The 9978-nt window shown below is 38.9% G+C and overlaps 1 protein-coding gene across 1 annotated transcript in view; it reads right to left on the bottom strand.

The window, feature by feature from the left end:
• Positions 1-2188, bottom strand: part of itprid2 (ITPR interacting domain containing 2) — a 50425-nt gene extending 48237 nt beyond the window's left edge. Inside the window, exon 1 of the mRNA XM_053328955.1 lies at positions 2108-2188. The gene's annotated coding sequence lies outside the window, so the exon portion shown is untranslated. The remainder of the gene's footprint in view (positions 1-2107) is intronic.
• Between the last annotated feature and the right edge of the window lie 7790 nt (positions 2189-9978).

Genomic DNA, 9978 nt, shown 5'->3' on the forward strand with positions numbered 1-9978 from the left:
GGAGACAAATTCTGCATGTTTCCAGGTCTATACTTTTAATCTGTGGCTCAGTTCTAAAAAACTCCTTATTTATCTTATATCTGCCCTTTACGAAGACCCTCAGTTCAGCCTCTGTCTGAAACAAGCCATTTTAACTACCATCTCCTTAAAACCCCCTCCTTGATTGGAAGCTCTTGGTAGACTATCAGAGGGTACGTCAACAAACTATGAAGAAAACTAAAGTAGATTTTACTACTTTTTCTCCTTCTTTATTCGCAAGGTCAACTTCTCAAATACATCTGTACGTTTTCGAGCTGAAATCCAATCCCAAATATGAAAATGGCCAACGCAAACAACACGTGAAAACACCTCAGGGACCGAGGGTAGAGAACAGGCAGCTATTTATGGGCATGCCACCATAAAAACAGTTGAAAAATAAAGTGTTCAGAGCAAGTTGAGGCAGCATTTCTACATATGTTAATATTTTGGGACTTCAACCATGTTTAAGGTAGATATCCGACATTGTAACAGAAAACAAGTAATAGCAACAAAAAATCCCACATAAAGCGATATGTCCCCTTTAATATGAGTCTTCAGCTGTCTGAGTCTGACAAATCAAGAAGGCATCTTCAGTCTTTTTTGGTAAAATTTTCTCTTTGTGCTTCAATAGCATTTTCTTACAGAGCCACAGCAGAGCAATGGTAACACAAACAGAGAATTTCACACTACAAAGAATGTAACTTATGGAAATAACCACTTATCTAAGTAAGCTTTGGAAAAACATTGGAATGCACACAATGCAGACTGTAGATTTAGTTTTCCATCACTCCTATTGGAATTACAGTGACCAGCAATTCTTTTCATTTACATATGAGCCTGTGTGTTTTTTTCACCTCATTACAACAATGTCAAAATAATGTGTTCTGATCGAGTCAGGACTTCTGAGAACTTTTCTGAAGTCAGTATTGACACAAGGGCAGTGACTTGACTTGCATCACTAGTCATCACACTGGAGACTGACAGACATACTGTGAAAACAGTCACACACATGCAACTAATTCATTATGGATGAATCTCGCTGTTGTTGTTTTTTCCCATTAATCGCTTGAATGTTTGATCATAAAAAACAGAGGAAAGAAGCAAATCCTCACATTAGAGAAGCTGGAGTGGCTTTTTGCTTGATAAATGACTCAAACTCACTTAATGAATGACCAAAATGTGTGTCAGTTAATTTTCTGCCAATTGACTAATCGGTTTAATGATTAATCATTTCAGTATCACACGTGCAAACAAAACCTGAAGGGTGGTAAGATGACTCATGAGATAAGACAGACCTAGATCATTTTTACTGACTTTTCTTCAACAGTCAAGCATTTTACCTCGTTAGGTCGAACTTGTGTTAACCTGCTCACAGACACATGAACGCATCAACAATGACTTTCTGTTTGACTACACAGCTTAAAAGGAGCATTAGCTCATTGATAGAAATGCTATGGACAACTTTGACAATTGATTCATTATTTAAAGTCATTTTTAAAGCAGAAATGGGAAAAAAAATATCACTGGCTCAAGCTCCTCGGACATGACTAATTTCTGGTTTTCTCAGTCTTTCAAGATAGAGGACTGTACATCTTTGGGTTTGAGACTTTGAATCAGACTGAACAGAAGATGTTTAACATCCAGCTTCACGGTTTCTGCTGCAGAAACTCAACGTTTCCAAAGAAAATGTACCAAAACGCCCCAGAACTTGTTTGTCAACACACAAACACGCACACACATACACACACAAGCGCGCGCATATACACATTGTAAAGCAGCCAGATATCAGTGAAAGTAATACAGCTGAGTTATCTTATCGATACTTGTCTGAATCTGTCAAATACTCTTTAAACATCAGCTGTGCGAACTCTAAAACGCTGACAATAAAAACGAGCCCTGTTTATAAACCATCATGTGTCACTAAAGCTTTCTTACGTTTACAATCGGACTAACTTGTTTATCCTGTTCAGCTGTTCCTGCTGTGCAGCAACAGCAGCATAAGTTACGTGTCCGCAGTGTTATCGTCGCCTTCAGCGGTGTAAGAAGCAGCGTAGTGATGAGCGGCAGTGTGAGCCGTCCTGTCACTCACCGTCATGTTTCTCCTCGGTCCGTGTCTCTGCTCCCAAACTGTCAAACTTGTCTAAACTTTTCTGAAAACACTCCAACATTCCTGCTTCCGCTTCCTGAAAGCCGCAGCAGCAGCAGCAGCGTGGAGGGAAAGGAGGAGGAGGGGGCGTGTCCTCAGCAGGCTGGAGCAAAGCAGCAGCGCCCCCTGCTGGACTGCAGCTAAATAAACCCTCACGCCCGAGTTACTTAGTCCTGTAATGTCAGGTGAATCATATTTGATAAATTAAAAATAAATTTTAGAGACCTTTAAAGTACACAAATAAACCAATGCAATGTTGAATTACTAAATATTTAGTAGTTTATTTCATGCTAAATTCCTGTCAAAAATGTGTGTATGAGATTACATACAGCAGGTATAGGTCATTCATCTGTAAATGTGTCCATTTCCATTGTATTGCATGTCATGCATTATTTATTATTATCATGCATTAAAAAAAGTGTGAAGGTGGTGATATGAGCTTTATGCAGGACCATATACAAAATATAGCTTTATGCAATATTTTTCTGTATTTAGAAAACCATGCTATGAAAAATATATTGCAAAAAAATCCCAGTGTATCAAATATGACACAAACCAAAAGTCATAGATGAGTCTTATTTAATTTGTTTTTTAATTACTTGTAAGACAGTTCAATGAACTCCAGTTTCAAAGAATTCGAATTTTCTCCGAATGATTTGATGTTTCAGGCTTTACAGGGTTAAAGACAGGTCCATAACTTCTTAGGTCTGTCTTAAAATAACAGCCACAAGCCCAAATAAACACTGACATGTGTTTTTGTTGCTGTAATACTTCTTCCTCTTCATATTGCACATTAATGATAATAATAAATAAACGATTCTATAGCACCTTTCAAAACCATAGTTACAATGTGCTTCACATTAAGCAATATTAAGAGAATAACATACACAAAACACAATAAAACAGTCACAATCAAGTATAAATAGATGAAACATTACACAATAAATAAATGAACAAAAAATAGCAATTATACAATATTACAGAAATTCCTGTCATGTGCTTGGAATGTGTAACATCTGACTGTCAGATCTACAGGATCTTAGTGCAGGATAAGATGTGAGGAGTTCTGAGATGTAAAGTGGAGCCAGACTATGTATGGATTTAAAAGTTATGAGTAAAAGTTTGAAATGAATCGTGTAACGGATGGGGACCTGGGGCCTGTTTCAGGAAGCAGGTTTAACTAACTCTGAGTTAAAACCTTAACTCTAGGTTGACCAACTCTGAGCTGTCAAACTCAGAGTTTTCAGTTTCAGAACAAGTGTTAACAGTTAGTTCAATCAACTCTGAGTCAAAGTAACTCTGAGTGAAGCTCGTACATGAGGAGATACCAAGCCCTCATCAATGGAGCACAGATAACATGATTCACCATGACAACAGGAGAAACAAAGGGCTCAGTCCTCCTACTTCTCCCCAAAGGAGTTAGAAATATTAATGAATACATGTAGATGATGAGTATATTTAAGAAAAGACAGTCAACAGTGAGTATTAATGAAAAAAAGAGAAACATTTTGTCTCAAGTGGTCAACTTATTCAACATTTATATTCTGTGTATGTGTGTGTGTGTGTGTGGCACATTTAACATTCATGCAGACCCTAACAGGTACACAACGTAGGCCTACGTGGCAGTAACTGAATATGAAATATAAAAATATAGCTCAAACAAGTAAGGTATTTATTACAAGCAATTGTGGTGTTTAGCCTGCCCTACCTCATTAAACAGCATTTAAATGATACATTCAACATGTTATATATATTTCAATAGTTGATGAAATCTTCTAAGCAAAAAAGAAAGTCAATTTTTCAGCCATCCCAACACTGCCAGTATTTAATATTGTCTATTTGAAAGCAACACCTACATGCCTTTATACATACAACACTACAAACGTGTAAACGTTTAAGTGCAATAGTCAAATGTAAGTTTATGTTTGGGCACTTCACCTTAATTTAACAGTAGCTGGTATAGAGAGAGAGAGAAAAAAAGTTCCTCACTGGTATCGAACCAGCAACACTGTCACTATGAAGTATGCGCAGTAAGCACTTGGCTATCAATCGTCTTCAAATACTGCCTTGTGACAGCCCGACCGACAGTTGCCTTGGAAACATGAACTTGAACAGAGAACTTGTTCTGAACTGAGAGCATGTCCATGTGGTGTCATACAGACGATACGAGGGCTGAGAATATTGTTCAGATAAATTATCGATTGTACAGAAAAATGGAAACACTCAAACAGAACATCATCAGAGAATGATAAAACATCCTATACAGGGTCTGATCACCCTCTGACGGAGATTTGTGCTTCAATATTAACTGACTCTTTAAGAAAAGGACACAACATGTCTGACACCTCCTTCAGTCTGCAGGCTTCAGCTATAAAGGAGGAGAAACTCAGGGTTAGATGAAGAAAACCTGCCAGCGAGCAGGTTAGGTTCACAGAGTATGTTGCCAGGGTAACTGACTCAGAGTTAAGCTGAACTGGCTTTGTGAAACCGAAAAACCAGAGTTTCCCTCATCTCAGGGTTAACTAACTCAGAGTTTTCACTAAACCTGCTTTCTGAAACAGGCCTCTGGTGTAATTCAGCCAGGCCAGGAGCGATGTGTTCTCTGCGTCTAGTCTTTTATTCATTCATTCAAGATCCCTTTATAATGCACTTACAATGTAAGTGAAGGAGGACAAAATCCACAGTCCACCAAGTTTTGTGTTTTTTTTAGGGTACTATTGGAAATAAGTACAGCCATAAACCATTGTAAAGGCTACATTTGCCAAATGTGTGTGCAATTATATAAATTAAAAATAAAAATAAACAAACTCATATAAAATAATGGCTCCAAGCTGACAGTATTTTGCAGAGATGTGGATGCTGTTTTTAGCTTTGTTTACCAGACCAGACTAGAACAAAATGAAATATGAACACATAGCCCCTCCCTGAAAGTGCATTAGACAATCACATGCTTATGCTTTGAAGTGGAGGTGAGTGCATGTGACTGAGTCAGATTACAAATAAAGAAATAACTATCCAGGAGTTGGCATCTCTTTTATTGACAAAGTGTGACTAGGTATCTTTGGTTTCTCTTTCAGCACTTAAGTAAATATAAAATGGCATGTTAATACTAAGAGTTTCCTTATAATCACAGCCAAGTAGGCTCATATCTCTCTAAGATAGTTTTCTGCTGCCTACATAATTAAATCCCCTTCAAACCAAAAATGTGTTTTGCTTGTTGTAACTTCAGCTGTATGTTTGAGCTTTACTGTGCAGAATGCTGTATGTGCTGTATGATTTTAATGGAAAAGCCACATCAGACTATTATTATTTTTATTGTTGTTGTTGTTATTATTATTATTATTATTAACAGAGAATTTATATGTCTTAAAGCATGTTTGGAAGGCATTTAATTTTTTTTAATGTCAAGGTCATTTACAGTTAAAAATGTAAAGTTATGTACATGTTATGAAAATGGGATTTTAAATTGAGTGTATGAAGTACAACAGAGTGAGCAGACTTACTTTTCTATATTTCTTATTGACTACTATGACAGCAGAATATATCAATCTGGTTAAGTATCATACATGCTAGGGTGTGCAGGTGGTTGAGTGGTTAAAGCGCATGCCACATATGCAGCTGACACCGGTTCAAACCCTGGCCAAAGGTCCTTTGCTGCAAGTCACACCCCCCTCTCTCTCTCTTGTTGTCTGTCTACTATTAAATAAAGGCGTCTGTGCCAAAAAAAATCTTTAAAAAAAATTATCATACATGTTCACGTTTGTTTGTTGTTGTTTTTTGTCGGGCTATAGTACAGAAATACCACACAAGGTTTGAGTCATTCTCTTGATGTCTACAATTATTATTTATCTCAATAAAACAGTCATACTTATTAGAGTGTAATTGGCTCATGTGCAGCCATAGTGTTGCTGCTGCCAGGAATACTCACCAGAGTTAATGTGTATTAAATGTGTATACTCCTCTCTCTGTGCCTGCTGTTGTCTAGGTGTGGAAAGTCTGTCTGAATAGAAATGAAGAAGCTCTGAAGTTATTCCAGAAGGTTAGGGGTAGGGTTAGGGATAGGATTAGGGTTAGTCCAGAGGAAGTACCTGGGACTGATAAAGAAGTTTGTCACTGACTTAAAGGCCTGGCTGGGAGGTAAGTCATGATTGCAACAAGAAGTTTCCTTTTTTTAAATGTCTGGAATGTAATGAGTGTCCAAAAGATGTTAAACTTAAAGGAGCTTAAATGAGGTATGTTCAAATATGGATTTGTTTTTGGATGTCAGATGACCAAGCTCTAAGACATTCAATGATCACTGTGTTAATGATCCAAGAATAGCAACATTATTCCTTTTTTATTTTTTTTTACCAAGGTGCAAAAGACCAGCCACATGAAGTAAGACGTTGAGATCAGAGAAGAGAGAAGAATGTGGTCTGACCATGAATCTCTGAGAGAAAAGAAGCGATTGGGCTCTGTAGTAGACTCACTGTTGTCTCTTTTATTTATTCCACTTCCCTTTCCTCACTTACCTAACTTCCTTTTTTTCTAATTTCCTTCACAGTTCACACTAATTGGCTTTTTTGTTCAACTTCCGTCACCCGTAATGGTCCTAAGTTCACCTAGTCCACTCAAGCCTGCACACCCTCTCACTCATTCTCTTTCACCTTCACATGGGCAAACCTGGTTTTATCTTATTCTTTAGTTTATATCTTATCCTATGTACATTTGGTTTAATGAACAACATCATTCCCCTCATTTTTAAGACGTGGGGATAATTTGACCCCACCTCCTCCATTTATTGCTGCATCAATACAATTCCAGATCAATTGAAAGTTCCATGCCCTTCCTTTCCATACATCCTGCCCATGATGATAGTCACCCTTTATTAAGCTCTGACTTTGTAGGTTCATTAATGTCATGGCCCCGCCCAACATTTACCTGCAAAACAATCAACCCTTTTCACTGCACTCAACCTTCTGTGCATTTACCTTGTCATAGCATGAAAAACACAGGTGTATCCATCAGTATCAATGATGACTGTTGTATTCACTTGTATCAATAAGTCATGTCAGCGTGAGTGTGTGTTCTTTTGTTTGATAAGTCACAATGTTTGTCTTTAGAAAGGTCTGTCAGAATGTCAGACAAGCCAGTTGATTAATGGGCATCAATTGAGATGTTTAAAAGCACAATGTCTCAAATACAAATCCATTAGTAGTTATGCTGTCCTCACTAAAAGTGGTTGCAGGCAACACAGTCTTTAGCTATACAGCCAGCTCAACACAAATATTTCTCTTAATTTTTTTTGCAAATGATCCAAGTCCATCACATCATCTACCTAAAAGTCCCTCTCTGCAAAGTGCCTTGCATCACTGCCATAAACCTCCTCTTGGTGTTTTGCTGCTTTCCTCAGGCCAGATATTGCCACTGCAGGAGACGGACTGTTCCCAAAAACATGAACTTGCATGCGGTATTCCACCACTTCTTTGTTGAGATCATTTTCCTGGTACCACAGGAAACGTAGGAACTCTCTGCAGTCCTCCCGCACCACAAAGCAGTAGAACATTGGACGTATGTCTGCAGTGACTGCGACAGGTTCTCTTCTGAATCTGAGAAGCACTCCAATGAGGCTGTTATTCAGATCTGGACCAGAAAGCAACACATCATTCAGTGAGATTCCATCATATTGAGCACTGGAATCGAACACCACACAAATCTGACCTGGTTTTGGGGGGTGATAAACTCCGAAAGTAGGGAGATACCAGCATTCTGTCCCTTCTTTGAGTGGTGGTGCAAGCTCAGCATGTTTATTGTCAAGTATTTTCTGCATAAACTCAGTGAAATGGGCTTTCATATCAGGCTTTTTCTCTAGTGTTCGCTGCAGTGACCTCAGACAACTGTAAGCATAGTCTCTATTGTTAGGGAGACGTCTGCATGTTTGCCTCGTCCTGGAAGCACTCCTTTTCCATAATACGAAGAAAGGTTAGGTCCTCAATAGAGTAAGCAAGGAGGTTATCATTCTCTGTTGTACAGAAAACATTTTTTCCAAGATTATCTTTGTTTATGCCACTGATGTACTTTGTGTGGATTTGTGAAGATGAAAAATCTGGCCATTATCTCGGTCCCATAGATTTCTTTCACATGTATCTGACTTTCACATGGGCTTTGCGCATGGGCTGAGGCATGTCGGCCTTCCGTTGTCAAGAATGCATGTCTTCATTGCACTCACTGTGCTTGTCTTGTGGACACCTCCTATGCACACATCACCTATGATGACCCATCCAAGGTCTAGCCTTTGTGCATAAGGTGCATCATCAGGCCCGTTGTGCTGTTCACGAACCTTATGTGCCCTGATAACATCTCTTCCTAATAACAGCAGGATGTCAGCAGTTGAATCAAGTTGTGGGATTTTATTTGATATTTGTCTTAAGTGAGGGTGGTGGTATGCAGCTTCTGGTGTCGGGATCTCTGATCTGTTATTAGGGATTTAATTACATTCAATGAGTGTAGGCAATGGAATGTTTATTCCTCCATCGACAAATTGAATTGTGAATCCTTGGGCTCTTCTGCCAGCTGTTTCTACCATCCCTGCACAGGTTTTGAGGGTGTATGTGGTTGCTTCTCCTCTTATGTTAAACATGTCAAAAAAGTCTGACCTTGCTAATGACACGTTACTCTGATCCTCTAGAATGACATACATTCTTCTCTGTAGGTTGTGATTGTCATTAAACAGAGCTCTTTCAATTACGTCTGGGGATCCATATGTTTTGTTCAGTCTCTCTCAAATTGTTCTGAGACCAAGAGCAGTTGTCTAACATTTATAGACCATATTCTGAGTGCCTGCTCACTTGAATCCTTACCCAACCATTTGATCAGCAAGTCCATCTCTTCGCTGGTTGACAGGTCAAGGTATTCAATCGTGTAGATGAAGGTCTCCCTCCAAGCTTGAAAGTGTTCAGGTAAGTCATCAAACCTCATCAATCCAGATGAAATAAGCTTTTAGCAAGAAATTTGGCAAGATCAGCTGTCGTTGTATCTTGATTTGTGTTGGCTAAGTGGGATGTCATATTTGGCAGAACACTTTGCTGGTAATCATAATTTATCTGTTGTGGTAAGTCTGGGTGAAACTGTGTGTCTCTCTGTTGGTATGACAGCCTCCTATTTATGACATGTGACTCACTCTGAACTGAATAGTCATGCTTGGGTGTGAGAATGGGAGGTAAGGGGTAATGAACATCCCTTCCTCTAATCTTTAGGAGCTTCTGTGAAGTGCTGCTGGGCATGCTGGGTTACATAGTCATCAGTTTGTTTTAATGCACTCTCTTGTAGGGGCAAAAACTCAAGTTCTTGAATTTTGTCTGTGCTTTCCAAATCTGCTGCTGCTGCAGCCTCTAACACAACTGCTTCAGCTTTGCTTTGTAGCTGGATGTAATCAATTTTCGCTTCAAGCTTGGCTTTCTCAATTTTGAGTTCACTCTCTCGTTCAGTGAAGGCCAGTCTGGTATTGGCTGCCTCAGCCTTTGCACGGGCTCTTGATGCTTCTAAGCTGACTCTAGAGCTTGTTGATGAGCATGAAGAGCGTGATTTTCTGGAGGAGCAGATTGAACCTGATTCAATGCCATCTTGTGAGCCTTTACCGTTCGCTCTCTTGAATGTGTTTTCCATGACTGAAAGTGCAGCGTAGCTTGTCTGTCTTTAATTCCCACGATGTGTGGTCATCTTTTTACTATGCTGTCCTCACTAAAAGTGGTTGCAGGCAACATAGTCTTTAGCTATACAGCTTGCTCAACACAAATATACTAAAAATACACTTAATTTTTATCCTCCAAGGAACA

The sequence above is a fragment of the Scomber japonicus genome, chromosome 11, assembly GCF_027409825.1.
Source record: "Scomber japonicus isolate fScoJap1 chromosome 11, fScoJap1.pri, whole genome shotgun sequence".
In the NCBI taxonomy this organism is placed as follows: domain Eukaryota; kingdom Metazoa; phylum Chordata; class Actinopteri; order Scombriformes; family Scombridae; genus Scomber; species Scomber japonicus.